Source organism: Lampetra fluviatilis, chromosome 35 (genome assembly GCF_964198595.1).
Source record: "Lampetra fluviatilis chromosome 35, kcLamFluv1.1, whole genome shotgun sequence".
Classification (NCBI taxonomy): domain Eukaryota; kingdom Metazoa; phylum Chordata; class Hyperoartia; order Petromyzontiformes; family Petromyzontidae; genus Lampetra; species Lampetra fluviatilis.
Window position 1 is genome coordinate 694,424 of NC_136309.1, and position 15,785 is coordinate 710,208.

A 15,785-nucleotide genomic window follows, 5' to 3' on the forward strand; every position below is an offset into this window, starting at 1 on the left:
CCTTCGTCAACCCCCATCCGGGATGTGAACTCACGTCCTGCCGAATAGGAGTCGAGCACAGTAGGTCGTGCGATATGAACGGTGACGCTGCTACAGCTGCCACGCACTATCATTCCATCGATTCCGTCAGCACCATCACCACCACCACTGCCGTTGTCCCCACCATGCAAGCTGTATTCATTATAATCGCTTAAACAACACGGCAATGTTTGAAAAACGAATGGTTTATGTTTGAGAGTGTAAATTATGAAATGTGTACTGTGCTGCACAAAACTGCTGTATTGCGTATAGCAGGGTAAGGAGCGGCGTTTATGTCAAATCGTGCACTTCACCCACGCGAGTGTTTGTGTGACTGCTTGAGGAGTGGCACAGGTTGGTGCACTGCGCGATAACCCCGCTCACCTGAGTCTGAGTCCCAGCCACGGCTCACATCAGCAGTGATATTTGGACCTGCGTTGCCCCCCCCCTCCCCACTCGCTAACCCACCCAGACTGACCAGTATGGTGAAGTATGGTCAAACAACCTCAATGACAGACACGGCGTACGAACGACTTCATCCAGCAGTGGACTGACATAAGGCCTGCAAGTTATATGTAAGAATACATGGCCTACTGCACGTACAATAGCAAACCTTATGGCACGTACAATAGCAAACCCTACGGCACGTACAATAGCAAACCCTAGGGCACGTATAATAGCAAACCCTAGGGCACGTACAATAGCAAACAGATTCGCTCTCTTGGAACTGACTTTTTAAGAAGTGATGCCTCCCTCTCTTCATTCAATCCCCCAGAAAGACGCAAACTAAACTGTGTTGACTAAACACAAACAGATTGACTTTGCTCATTACGCTATTTATCTTTTCTGCAATGCCCATTGATGAAGGCCCGAGAAGGCGCTGCTTGTTGTTACTTGAACGCCCAATTAAAGATCACCAGTACAACATACATGTGAATAAGGACTCACTGCAATGACCGTCGAGCAAGTCACGGAGGTGGTGCTGTGTTCGTTCTCGTCAAACATCGGAAGCGATGGCGACAAATAAATAAAACGTCAAATTAATCCGACACGAGCGCACGGCGTGGGACGATCTTCAACCCGGCAGAGGGTTGACAAGAGGGGCCTTGGCGTCTTCACCAAGACTCGAGACGCGGGTGTCCAGGCAGGTGTGCACGCACGAGGGCCTGCCCGAGAGCGCTAACAATAACAATTGTCGATGTTGTTGATGTTGTTGATGATGAAGCCGTCTGTTACGCGGCAACACGCGAGTGGAGACTCCCCTCCCCACAGGCGCCTCTTGTGCCGCGCGACCTGCACCGCTCTGGACGCCGCTCGCGCCCTACGCCCGAGGGCTGCACGATTTATCGATTTCAAATCGAAATCGCAATGCGATTAGCAAATCGCAAAGGCTGCGATTTTTTTGCGATTTGAAAAGTCCTATTACTTTGTAATTGGATTTTTATATATTTTTTATGAATATAACTTAATTTATTTAACTTAACAATTAGTCTATGTTTGATTGTTCTATTTCAATATTTAAAATAAAAAAAATGCATGTTGGAAGCAATTCATATCTTTGAAGTTCTCATCCTTGCATTAGAATATATAGAGCAGTTCATATTTTGATGGTATCATGTGGTAATGCTCCATCACATGTTTTAAATCTATTACACAGTGAATATTGAACTGAAGCTTCACTTAAAAATTTGAATCGCAAATCAAATCGCAATCGCAATATCTGTCAGAGAAATCGCAATTTGAAATTTCCCCCAAATCGTTCAGCGCTACGTCGGGAACCAAGGTGGCTGATGCGCGCCTTGTGGGGACCCTTTCTTCCTCGTCATCTTACAGATGTGAGGGACGGTTTGTGTCTCTGCGTCACCGGGGCATGCTGGAGGGACGGCCACGTTTGACCTCTCTCGAGTTTGTGGCCTCAAGGACAAAAACGGCCACACGTTCAGTCACTTTGGAGCTTGCTGGTCTGGATAAAGGCGGAGCGCTTTCGCGTAGGCAGTGCGCATCTCCGCGTGCACAGTTAAACACAAGAGGTGGGAGCGCTGTTTCTAGCAGAGAGCTGCGATTACGTTTCTGGCGAGTGGGCGTTAAGGCTACCCAGATTTATGGCAGATTGCATCCTGCGCACGGGGACAACCGGAGAGCGTTCGAATGCGATGCCGGGAAGTGGGTCAGGCGACTGCCGGGTGGGAGTGGAAGGAGACACCGCCGCTGAGGCTGCGGGCGGCAGCCGGAGCATGGCTGGAATCTCGGCAAATGTACAGAGGAGAGTGGAGGCAGTGGTTTGGCAAGTCAGAATTGTAGCTGACTGACGTGGCAGCTGTTCTCACACAGCGGCGCGTGATCTGTCGGTGAGTCTCGAGATCGTTCCGGTGCCTCGTCCCCTCGAAATTGTTGTCATTAATCAGGGCTGTGGAGGCTCAGGCAGACAAGTCCACTCCGGCCATCTTGCTCATGGCGACCGCAGCGCCTCCGTGTGGCCCATCGCGACCCGGCAGCTCCACGCAGCTCCACGCTGCTGCTGCTACTGCCACTGGGGGGTGGGGGTCGCGTGGATTCCACAACGCGCCCGCGGCGTCGTGGGAAAGCTCTCGGGCCGTTTCCAGGCCGCCAGCTCGAAAGGGAACGGCTTACGTGCGGCGATTTGGTCATTTTAGACCACGTGCACAACGTTGTGAGAATTTTGCCAACCGAAGGGGCTGCGATGGGAAATCAAAACCGCCCAGAAAGCAGAGGGGCACCTAATTCAACATCTGGCTGTCACAACTTTGAGGGGCCGCCACCAGAAAGTCTCCCGCTCGTGTTCTCCAGCCATGAGTACTTCGCGCCAGTCTGGGCATCAAGCAAGCCACCCTTAGAAATTGGACGTCCAGATCGACAGCGTCCTCCGAGCAACAGCGAGTCCACTTACATGCACTCCCACTGAGTGGCTGCACGTTCTGTGGCCAACATCACGGCAGCAAACCTTCTGGCGTGATGCAGCAATGTCAAGCCAACTGGGAATAACCCGCGGAAGCATAGGACCTCTCGTTAGACCACGACCAGCTTATCGACCCTCCACGGATTCGTGTGAGATCCTGGAAACCAACCTGGGACCGCCGCGCGAGACAACTGGATGAACCGGGGGTCAACTGGGGAGCGCCGGGGAGTTGTGCCGAGGTCCCTGACCACCGCAGCCTCGTAGAGGGCCTCGCCGCTGCTGCTCCGCCTCGTCCTGTCAAGTTCACTCTGGCGGTGCCGGTGGCTCCACCGACCGCTTTAGAAGGGCGACCGCTCGCTCGCTCGCCACCACCGCCACCACCGCTGCGCTCGCCTCTCCCACACGTGGGGCACTGAAGTTGGCGCACGGTGCAGGGCCTGCAGCCGCCCCGGCCACACGACGGAGGACGTCGCCAACGAGTGCGCATCGCGGGGGACTGGGCGGCGTTAGTCGCGCTACTCCCCCAGCTATTACTACGCGGCTCACACACTGAAGTCTCACGTACAGCTGACGCCTACTCGCCGTGCGCTGGAAGAAGTGGTACAAGCTGGACACCGGTTTGTGCTAAAGAGGACTCTTCAGTAAATGTTCCTGCCATGTGCCTCTGTGTGCCTAATATATGGAGAGGGATTACCTTTACACTATGGGGACTCATCATTAGCGTGTCCAAACGCGGTGAGGTACCATGCTGCAAAGGCAGCGTTACTTTACATTCATGTTTGTCAACTCAATTAGTGCTGACACAGAATCATGGCAGATATCCTGTAAAATGAGCAAAAGTTCATAAAGATACAAAGTCATCTCAGTTACAATGCAGAACCGATTGTGTATTAGCGCTGTAGGCCTGAGGTGAGCAGTAGTTCATTAGCGAGTACGTCAGATCATCCCAGTGACCGGGCATCCCCTAGATTTACTCGGCCTAAAATAAGTTACTGGTGTAATACTCTATATTTTATTGAACAGCCTCGCTATGGATACAATTGTGGATGCTTATTGGATCTGGCACACAGTCAACGCCTCGATCTTGTGCCACACCTAATAGGGCCTCACAAACAATGATTGGCCCAGAAGTCACTAGACTGCTAAATGTGTTTCTCTGTCTTTTCCCATGTTTACAAACTACAATAGCATGGCGTGCACGCGCAGTATCGCAGTGTCGTGTTTAGAATCATGCACGCATCTCGTTAGTGACCCGCAGTGGACGTTTTATCTCCACGGGAGGCGAATGACTCGGTTCACTGATGTTGGGGGTCATATCCTTCTCTGAAGTATTCCGCGTGAGACTGAAGGCTGTAGTCTACACTGAAGACCGTCAGTCCATTGATTTAATTAAATGAACCTCCAAGCCACACACATTCGGGGCCCGTTGTTTAAAATGTGAATGTTTAGAATGTTGTGTCGTTATTAACATGCCGTCGACGATGTTTATGCTACATTTTATGTTTTACTTTACCACGCCACCATAGGTAGAGAGACACGCAAACTCCAAATATACAGCAGGCGTCAGGGTCGGGATCGAACCCACGACCGTCTGTATACCAGGCTATCTACCCCTCCACCATTACAATGTATATGAGTAAGTGAGCCCTGATTGCCTGTATGCATAAGAATTTCTAATAAAATAATGAACAACCCATTCTCAATGTGCTGCTCAGTGATGGGGCCTGTTTCAACATGCTCCACCATGGGCCGCTGAAGTGGGCGCCCAGGACCGGTTCAGATCTGGCTGGCCACCGATATTAGCCCTGACCAGAAATTGTGCTCATGGCACTGTGTGCCAACCACTGCACCATTGCTTCCCACTAAATGCATTAGCTATGAACATGTGTGTATGTGATAGTGTGTGCATATTCCATCGGTGCTCGCTAACAGCACTTGCCCCAACGGTTTGATGATGCTATACGGGGGACCTTTGTCTTTGCATATGACCTGGTGCAGTGAGTAGGCGTGGTGCTGGCCACCCACTCCCTCGTTTGCCGTGCTGACCATAATGGGTGCTCGCTAACATAACTTGCCCCAAACGCCGTGTTGAGGTTATATATGAATACACATCACACACACACACTACAATTGCGCAAAGTCAGTGTCTTCCTGCTCACGTAATATCAGCATTGGGGTGCCGCTCAACTCCAGCGGAGGCCCTGAGCCCGTGCTACAGGTGGCACATTCCTCTGCACGGCGACAGCCAGAACGGTGAAACGCGCTCAAGGCGACGCTCGTCTCACTCACGCCAGAGGAGGTGAGATGGGCCAGCCGGGCCGCCGACCGGGGATTTGGACTCGGAGCCCGACACGTCGATCCGACCGCGAATCGAGCGCTGCAATGCGCCGCGCTTTGCTCCCTTCCGCCACGCGCGGGACGGGCCGCTGATGAATGCGGGACAGCCGACGGCGGCAGTCGCAACGCTGCGGGTCCGCGCGACAGCAGGTGACCCTGCGCCGAGGGTCAACGTACGGAGGCGCTTCGCATTCATATAATGAGCTGCGGAGGCTGCCGCAACCTGTTGGGGGGGGGGGGGGGTGGCGACGGCGAGATGGGCTGGCCAAGCGGCTGCGCCTCGCGCCTTCCCCAGCACGCGCGCTCTTGCGCACCTAACGGTGGCCGCGATGGCGGAATAGCAAATCAATCGATTGACGTCCCGTGTTTAATCAGGCGAGAGTCCATTCACTCGGGCTCGACGGCGGCGTGCCCGCGAGTGCCACAAGGTAAACAGGTAAATGGTCAGCCCTGCAATTGCTTGCTACTGCCACAACTGGCAGAACAGTTTCACGAGTTTCAACAAAATTAGATTCGAAGCTTTCGTGACGGCAGGAATTACTCTTTGGTTCTTTCGGTAAAGTCACGTAGAAAATCAAATCAAATAATAATAGAATACGACGTTTCGGTTGCAACACAAGCAACCATCATCAGGTAAGTTTGATGAAACAGACACGGAAACAACATAGACAGACACACATGCAGAGAGAGACACACACAAGGACACACCGAGCGAGACAAACCTTTTTGTGAGCCTCTCTCTGCATGTGTGTCTGCCTATGTTGTTTCTGTGTCTGTGTTTCATCATTCATTCTTACCTGATGATGGTTGCTTGCAACCGAAACGTCGTATTCTATTATTATTTGATTTGATTTTCTACGTGACTTTACCGAAAGAACCAAAGAGTTTAAACAGTGTATTTAGAATTGCCCTGTGGGCTAAGAAACTCTTCAATCGGGTTTCAAGAGCTTCTTAGCTGAAGGGCCTCCACTGCAGGGAAGCTTTGGGGAGCCCCTCGAGAGGGGTTTTGGCCTACTCTTCCACTTCTCGGAAGAGATGGTGATTTCAATGCTGGGAGATCGAACCGGAAACCTCTGTATCACAAGTACAATTTGCTCACCATTATTCCACGCCAACATTCGTACGACCACTCGTGTATTCAAATCACGGATGTGGCTCAATTCAGCACATCACGTCTCTTTGGTGTGCAAATGAAGTACAAATCTGTGGGAAGTCACTGGAAGTTATGCCACGGATACAAGCCGGATTCCTACCATAGGAATATAGAGTTTCATCTACTGCCTCACAGTTTCATTGACAACCAGGTAATAATATGAATATACTACTGCTGCGTACGCTCTAATTGGAGCGTATACATCGTTATTGGAGCTGAATCAAATGGTATGAAAGTTATGCATTTCAAGGTGTATCTAATCGTATAATGGTCTGCGTAATAACATTTCACGCTCCGCTAATGTGGTAGGAAAATGGGAATGTTTTTTGCGCAGTGGCTATCTGTATCTACTGCGCACTCGACAAGAGAGAGAGGGCAGAGAGATTCTATTCAGATTGAGAAAAATCACCCATGGACTCACAATGCTTGCATTATACTGCAAGGGGCATGGGCGTGCAAGCTCGCGTGTGTGCATGCATATGCACGTGTGTGCGTGCGTGCTTGGAGCATAATTGATATGCACACGGTAAACTGATTCATGGAATAATTATCTCATATGCAACTACTAATGAATATTTAAATTAAATTTCGGAAAAAAAAAATAACCAAGCAAATTACGGGAGGCGAGCGCATTGTGGAGACCTGTGGCGCTTTGCATGCGGTCACCGCGAGCCTCCGCGGGGATAAATGACTCAAGTCGTGGCTCGGGGGGGGGGTGACAACACAGGCAGGTGCTCTGTCTGACACACGGCATGCAGCGCCAGTGGCACCAGCACGGACCAGCTGCTGGCCCCCCTCTCGTGTGTGCGCGTGCACGTGCCGAGAATGTGTCTCTGTGTGCATGGAGCGCGCTGTGAATCCCGTCGACCCAAATTCGATTCCTGCTCATGGCCAATAGCAGTGACCATTATCTGAACCGGTCCTGGGCCTCCGCTAGGTCGACTCAGCCTCAAATTAGTACCTGGTGAGGCGTGTAAACATCGCCACTCGCGAGACAAAGGCGGCCGGGCGTGGTGTTGGTCACCCACCCCTCGTGTCCCCTGCTGGCTTTCACATGTGCTCGCAAACATATATTTTCCCAATAGTTGTATGAAGCCTATACGGGGGATCTTTGTCTTTATGTATGTTGATGTGCACGTACGTACACACATGTTTGTGTGCGGGTGTGAAGGCGTGCATGTGTGTGTGTGTGTGCAAGAATGCATGTCCATAGACGGGAATATATAAATGCGTGCGCATGGAACGTGTACAAATGAATGTACACACCTGCATGTGTTTGTGTGCACGCACGCGTGTGTTGCGCAATCACGTATGCACGTGTAGCTGCGGGGACATGTGCTGTCACGTGGGTGCTCATGTGCACATGGAGTGCGACTGACCGTGCGTGCACCCACGCGCGCCTTAGTGTACGCGTGGGTGTCTGCGCATGTGCACACGTGCGTTTGTTCCGTGTGAGCATCGTCACTGGGAAGACAAAGGCGGCCGGACGTGGTGCTGGCCACCCACCCCCTCATGTGTCGTGCCGGCCTTCTTATGTGCTCGCTAACAGCACTTGTCTCAGCAGTCTGTTAAGGCTACACGGGGGATCTTTATCTTTATTGACTCGATGAGCAAGGAAGGGCTCTGACGGTCCACGTTGAACCCCAGCAACACCCCCACCCCCTCCCCTCCCCCAGCGCCCGCAGTTCCCCCACTCCTCTCCCACGATATCCACCTTCACACCACACCACACAGCTGAAAGCTTATTGGAATTCGGCATGGAGTTGATGCTGGGTACAGCATTTCAAGGTTTATATCATATTTAGCCGCTACAACCCATTAAAGGCTACAGGCTGCCCAATGTGCTTGCCAGAGTGATACCAAAAAATCCAAAGGGATGAAATGCACAGAGTGTTCCAATGGGCAGTGAGGACTGTGCATTTAATCGCCAATTCGATTGCTACGACCGGTGCCTCTAACGTTGGGGGTGTTTATTTACCCTGCAATTTGTATGGTGATTTGAAGCAATGGCGCAGTGGTCGATGCGCTGCGCTGTGTGCACGTCCACCCGAGTGCGATTCCCGACCACGACTCACAGCAGTGGCAACTGATGTCTGAACCGTGTTGTAGTCCACTTGAGTCACCATCCGGCACCGACCAGCATGGTGACGTATGGTCAAACAACCCTCCATGACAACAGATATGGCACGGGGAGGCCTTCATCCAACAGTGGATGAATAAATGGCAGTAAATAATGATGCTACCTTATTTAATTTGTATGGTCGCATGCGGTGCAATGAAATATACGGGCAGACAGCAATCATTATAGGAATACGTGTCTCTGAGTTGACCAGCCATTGCCATTGCTCAACTAGAAATGGGGCAGTGCCATGTTCCAGAGGTACAACATTCCAAATTCCTGTGACAGGGACCAGTCTCTCCATTACGTGCCATACCCCGGCTTGCCAGGAGGAGTCACTGCAGCAAGTGGACTAATCGCCATCTGTTTCCATCTCTACGGGGATGTAGTGGTGCCCCTTGCGTGCACGGGCTTTCTACTCCATGTGCTTTGGTTTCCCCCCACTTGTATAAACACTTATTACTAATTAGCTGAAAACATAAAAAACAATGGATAGCAAGTATTTGGTGTGAACTCGGGAGACAAGTGCTCTACAACCCAGCCACGCCTGGATACGTGTTGACACTTTAGATCCGCACAGATTCTGTGACAACACCTTAACATGACGACAGCAATTAATATCTCGCTACGGTGGCAAGGATGTTTACTACCTCGCCTGGTATACAGGAGGTCGTCAGTTCAATCCTGACCCTGACGCCTGTTGTATATTTGGAATTTGCGTGTCTCTCTATCCCCGTGTTTGAGTTGATTTTTCTCTGCACCCCCCCCCACACACACATTTAGAAACATGCGTTTAGATTAGTTGGCTGCTATAAATGTCCACATGATAAGCCACTTTGTTGAGCTATCCTTTGTGGCCAGATCGCTTTCTAAAGAGAGCTTATTGCTTAGTCGGTCTTACCTGGTGAAATAAAAAACATAGTTTATTTAATTTAAATAGTTTAATAGCCTACAACCAGTGTAATGTTATACTTTAAATTAAAAGATCATTCACATTTGTAAGGCACATTTCATCCACAGATCCCAATGCAAGATAATGGACGAGCAGAACTGAACGTACATCACGGCCACCTGTAAGCATGTTAACTTCGAGGAAACCGACAACCATTCGTGTTGTTCGCTTAAGTTCCCACAAACACGTGTTTGTGTTTGCAGACATATATAGGTGGCTGGGCACAATCAAATACTTCAGTCAGCATTTAGTTTTAATGTTAGGATAGTCGTCTAGTCGACAATGGCGACCTGTGAAACTTTAGTCAAGTCTTAGTCTGTGGATTTCATTCGTATATTATCTTGGTTTAGTTGACAGCAAACACAACATATTGGTATTCTAAGTGGACTCGGTAAATTTTTAAATTGTCATGCTTGGTCTTCCTCAGCACAATGCAAGTCTCCGATAACGATACTAAATGAAGCCTTATATAAATAAGACTTATATAAATAAGTCTTCATTCAAAATGGTACATTTTGTTACGTCATGGTCAGTCCCTCTTTAGCCTTTGGTGGGTAGTCATCATGCTCGATTCACTTCATCCACTCGTAACACTGTGTAACAAAACAACAAAATTGTCCCCGGGTAGTAAGGGTTATTTTCTTATTGCCTATGCCACAAAAGTACAGAAAACGGCTATTCTTATTCCCCACAAACTTTGCTTTTGTGACTAGGACACAAAAGCCATGTTAATAATCCACTCCATTAATAACACTATGCAATAGTTTGAGAAAACGTGGTGTGCATTTGTGTAATTCTTTCACATAAAGTCCTGGTCACAAAAGCAAAGTTTGTGGGGAACAACAATAGCCGTTGTTTCTATACTTTTAGGCATGAGCAGTTAAAAAATAACACTACCCAGGGACAAACATCGTGCTACATAGTGTAATCTGCCTCAGTGCTGGCTGGCACGGCAGCGAGTGCGGTGATTGGCGGAGAGCGGCGGTGAGCGTGCCGTGAAAGGCGACGGCGGCTGCTGTGTCTGTCTGCTCATGGAGGCCTCTTAAAATCCGGCAAAAAACCCAGCGGAATGGTTGTGACAGGCCACACACTCTGCTTATGTGACTCATTAAAACCACACCTAACCAGGGTTGCCTCATTAAACGAATGCTGCTGGAAAACGTTCGATGGTACGGCGAATGGATGGATTAAAATTATGTATTATTACGTTGTTCGGCAGACCATAGTTTTTGTCCTATGCGTTTGTTTTTCCTGGTTCATTTTTTGTTTATTTAAACGATGCATAGTTGTGAATGGAGAACCAATTACTCATCTGTGGGCAGCTGAAAAAAATAACACCTCAAGTGCAACTTATCCTCAGTTGGTTATTAAGAGCATTGTAATTTAAGGAGAAAATCTAACTTCTGGTGGTTTATGCAATCGGGCATTGCTGTAGAAAGGAAATTGGAATGGAAATTACCTTTTTAAAGTTCAATTTTTTATGGCACTTATATCCTCATGAGCCTTAGAGTAGGTAAAGTAAACTATATAATAACAACACTAATTTCCCACTCACCCTTTAATCGACAACTTGTGTGAACAGAAATGCCTTGCATTGTCTCCCAACGCCCTATAGAGTAGCAGCAAGATGCACGTCCATCGCTCGGGTGCTCCAGAGCCTTGATCCTTCCACGATGGAGGTGTGATCCCTGGGCCTTGTGACACTTCGGGTTGTCTTGTTCCCTTATTCTATTGCGACTGAGAAGAAGCCACTCGGAACTCTCAAAGCACAAACTAACCCCTCTGTGTTAAAGAACAGTCCGTGGAAGCAGATTTTGCAGAACTACTTCTGAGATCCCTTTCAAGTGACATCGTCTGCACACTAGGGGGCAGCACCTCCCCCACATGCTCTGTTACTGAGTCATTTTCATCCCATGACAGTCAAGTGAATGATGTTCGTTCTCAGAGCTGGAGCTTATCTAAATAAAGTGCAACACCGGATTTTTTTCTCTTGGCCATCAATAATTTGTGTACTGGTTGCAACTGTCAACTCGCTGCACTTGGCAATCCAGTTCTATCACGTGCGCTGTCCAGATTTAAACTCGGGATCTCAGCATTGCCGACTCAGCCCTCTGATCTCCGGGCCACCTATGACTCGCACACATTTGGAGATGGGGATCTTGACACTGACCTAAGTGCCCCACATTCATACAGGGCACGATTGAAAATAGAAAAAACTCCTCTTACACACAGCTATCCACAGATACACATACATAGGATGCATTTGCCAAATGTCTTCTCTGATCTGTGAAAATGTGAACAATTGGACGAATTTAAATGCTTCCGGGTTACTCTTATCCACAGACAATGTGGATAAAAGGATGCACTGAGTCCCTGCTGCAACCATTTCTCAGTGGCTCCTCTTAATAAGAACAATCATGGAATACTTCGTAATTTTCAACACGTTTATCATTCCACTGCTGAGTGAGGGTCTCCCCCATGCTGTGTCGGTCACAGTGGTTGTCCGGCCACACGGGTCGATGGTTGGTGTAGGGGGGTCACGCAGGGCGAGTTTGAGTGCCACTCGCCTCTGGTGTGAACCGTGGCCGGGCCTCACACTCTGGTGGCTGGGTCCGTAGCGCGAGGCGCCAACCTCCCCTGGCCATGCGAATACACGTTGAGGAGCTCCAGCTCGGGCGAGTCTTCAACTTGCTCTTCCTTTCTTACGTCTTCCGCACAGATCGTCACACGTCGGGGAATGACTCCGTCGTCTATTCTCTTCCCCATCCTTTCTGGAACTTTCCACGACTCTCCGCCAATCCTATTCATTTGCACCTCCGATCAGCACGGTTGGCTGCGTCCGGTGCGAATTAAGTTCAGCATACAGACAGACAAACTAACGACCTCGCAACCGACTCCTCGTTCCCGTTTAATCGATGACGATAATCCGCTCCCGTTTGTCCCGCCGCCTTTAACTCGGATCGCTGCCCCCTGCGTCGGCTCCCGCTGCGACCGCTCCTCGCCCACGAGAGCCGGGAGCGCCGTTCGAACTCACGACGAGGTGTGAGACCCGGTGGGTGATTATTGATTGATTTATTTCCTAATACGGGTTTGCCTCCTCGGCATCTGCTATAATGACAGCAGGCAACGATGTATCTGTACAATGGGCTCACGTTCGAGGCGATGGCACTTGTAGGGAAGCTCTGTGCGCTGTGTATAGCTTGTAGAAAGGTGGCGTTAATGAAGGTGGCGTGAGATGTGTTGATATGCGCTCGTAGAGGGACGTCGTGCAGGAAATTGCCACGTTCTTGGAGCTGGTCAAGCAGCTTTAATTGAATGCCCCAGTGGGAGAAAAGCCACTGGGCCCTGACTCGGTGGCTGATTTGAATTCAATTTCTCTCTTACCGCCAGTGACAGCACAACACACCCTTAAATAGGGCCCATGATGGGTTGATACCCAGCGGCCTGAGTTTGACTTGTGACCACTGCGAACTTTTAGTGGCAAGTGATGGGGGGGGGGCTCCGTACGCCTTTAGTAACCTGCGGTGACTGAACCGCGTGGTGAATACGCGGTGAAGCAACCCCCACCAGCTCCCCAACCCACACGCACACCGAGTGGGACTCAGTCCAGCAGTGGATTTACAAATGGCTGCAGGCGAGGCGGCTGCTTGCACACGCGGCCATACACTGGAGAAGAAGCTCACTTCCTGAGGTGGTCCGTCTCATTGTGCCGCGCGCACACACAGACACAGACACACATACACACACACAGACACACATAGACAGACACACACACAGACACACACAGACACACACACAGACACACACACAGACACACACACAGACACACACACATAGACAGACACACACACACAGACACACACACAGACACACACAGACACACACACACAGACACACATAGACAGACACACATACAGACACACACAGACAGACACACACACAGACACACGCGCCTTGCTTTACGAAGCTGCATTTGATTTACACTGCGAGATTAGGAAAGACGAAGCAAGTGTCCGTACCGCAATGGGATTCTGAGTCCGGGACACACTCATCAAGCCTCCAGTCTGCGTGTGCAACAGAGACAGCTACTCATCATGCACCACGCGTAGCACGCTCGCTGCTCTGTGGCACAGTGCTAGGGACGCAGTAGGTAGTTTCAGGTGTGTGATGGTTGTATGAGTAACATTTATTTATTCCACGTCTGGTGTCTTGGTGTTAGCTCATGAATTAAATTTCTTTATATAAAAAAAAAGAAACTTATTTCCAGATCGGATTTCTCTCTCGCACTCGCAATGCATCGGTTCACTGAGCGGCGCTCTGTGAATGATTTACATCGATTGCCAAGGGCAAGACAGCCTCCATGAGAGCTCCTGTTGGGAGACTCCTGTTGGGAATGATATCACGTCAGGTGCTTTGTTATCACGGCTATTATTGTTATTCTACGTTCTTATATATTGTCTCTGGCGTGCCCGGTGACAGTTCGTCCGTGAATGAAATCAATCGAGGGGCCGCAACGTCACACGCGGCGCTCGCGCAGCCCCGAGAGCGAAGCCCCCGGTGCACGTGGCCACACCCGGTGGCCCATTCACTCCGAAGGTGCAACGACCCTGCACCCATTCGTCGATTGGTGATATTCTTGTCGAATCGCTGTGGTGGTGGTGGTGGTGAAGCTCTCGCCTAGCCAGAGGACAGCCACTGTTGACGGCACGCATAATGGTACCTATTTTATCGACCCCCAGAGAGGATGATGAAGCCGAGTTGGCCACTGCCAGGGATGTGAACTCGTAAACTCCCCTTTGTCACCTGACTCTGAGTGACCATACCACGTGGTTGTAGTCATACCTATCATACTGTAGGAGCTGCGATAGAGTATTAAGTAATAGTAGTAGTGGTAGTTGTAGTGTACGTACTAGTTGTACCGTGCTTCAGCAAGCAACTGGTACTATGCTAGGAGTAGTATGGTATTATTACTGTGGTGGTATTGATGTTATGATAGTCGTAGTTAAAAAGTAGAACCTCTTGCTTTGGCGATAGCAGCACTGTCATAGACAAATAGTACTATTATGGAAGTCATACTGATTTGGGAGCGTAGCGTAGTAATAGTATTGCGCTCGGCTAGAAGTAGTATAGAGCCCTATGATAGTAGGAGTTCATCAGCTGTAGCACAGGGCCTGTAGCAGCAGGAGCACCTCTGCTACACATACAGTCGCAGTCGTAGCGAACTATCGTGCTACTACTGTAGTGATATTACTGTACTAGGACTAGTCATATCGTAGTCCTGTGGTAGTAGTTCTTCAGCAGTAGCATCACGATGTCATTGTGGTCATGGCAATCACTGAGGGCCGCAGTCAATTCGCATTAAACCTCGTCGTGCACTGGTCGAGATCGGCAGTAGCGGCGTGGTAGACGCAGCAGTGGCAGGAAGTGTGGTCGTAATACTCATACACTTGCTGCTGTCGTGAGCAGTCTCGTATTAGTAACACATAGCAATGATCCCATTGGCAGTAATTGTATATATATATAAACAACTCTAAATATATATTTTATTTTACCAGTTCAGGGCCATCGGGCTGTACAGCTCCTTTTCAGAAGCATCCCGGGCTCAACGATAGTCCAGCCGAGTGGATTATCACGCGGACATTGACAGCAGCAGCAGGCAAATGCTCTAAACGCGTGACGTTGATTCTAAATGTGGAGGGGGAAACCGGAGAACTCCGATACAAATCCACGCGGCCACGGGGAAAGAGAGAGAGGCACTTCATCTCCAAACATCGAGGCGTCGGGATTGAACCCACAGGCTCCTGTGTAGCGGGCGAGGTAGTTAACATCTCGGCACCGCTACGTCCTAAGAACTACGACAGCAACTAGGAATGGCGACACGATCACAGTGATAGCGTCGCCCAGTTGTCGCGATAGCTCGAGTGTTGTGTCAGTAGCAGGACTAAGGAAGCAACGCGCTCGCCCTGTCGTTACCAGCAGCACTCTTCCTGCAAGTAGCACTACGGTACTCGCGTGAACATCACATTGTAAAGTGGCAACCGTATTGATGCTAGCTTGCATAGCAATGCACCAGTCCTGTATCGGCAGAATTACATCACACTCCTGTAGCAGTCAGCGATAATAGCAGTCTTACCAGTACTACAATCATAACATCCCCGCAGCAACAGCAGCAGCAGGGGCAGTGTATGTGTCATCAGCATCATCATCATCCCGAGTGAGACATGTGCGAGCAAGGACAAAGATCCCCCGTGTAGCCTTTAACAGACTGTTGGGCAAGTGCTGTTAGCGA

The 15,785-nt window shown here is 49.8% G+C and overlaps 1 protein-coding gene across 4 annotated transcripts in view; it reads right to left on the reverse strand.

Moving 5' to 3' along the window:
* Positions 1-15,785, reverse strand: part of LOC144944459 (glutamate receptor ionotropic, NMDA 2C-like) — a 112,588-nt gene that overhangs the window by 95,998 nt on the left and 805 nt on the right. The gene's annotated exons all lie outside the window — the stretch shown is intronic.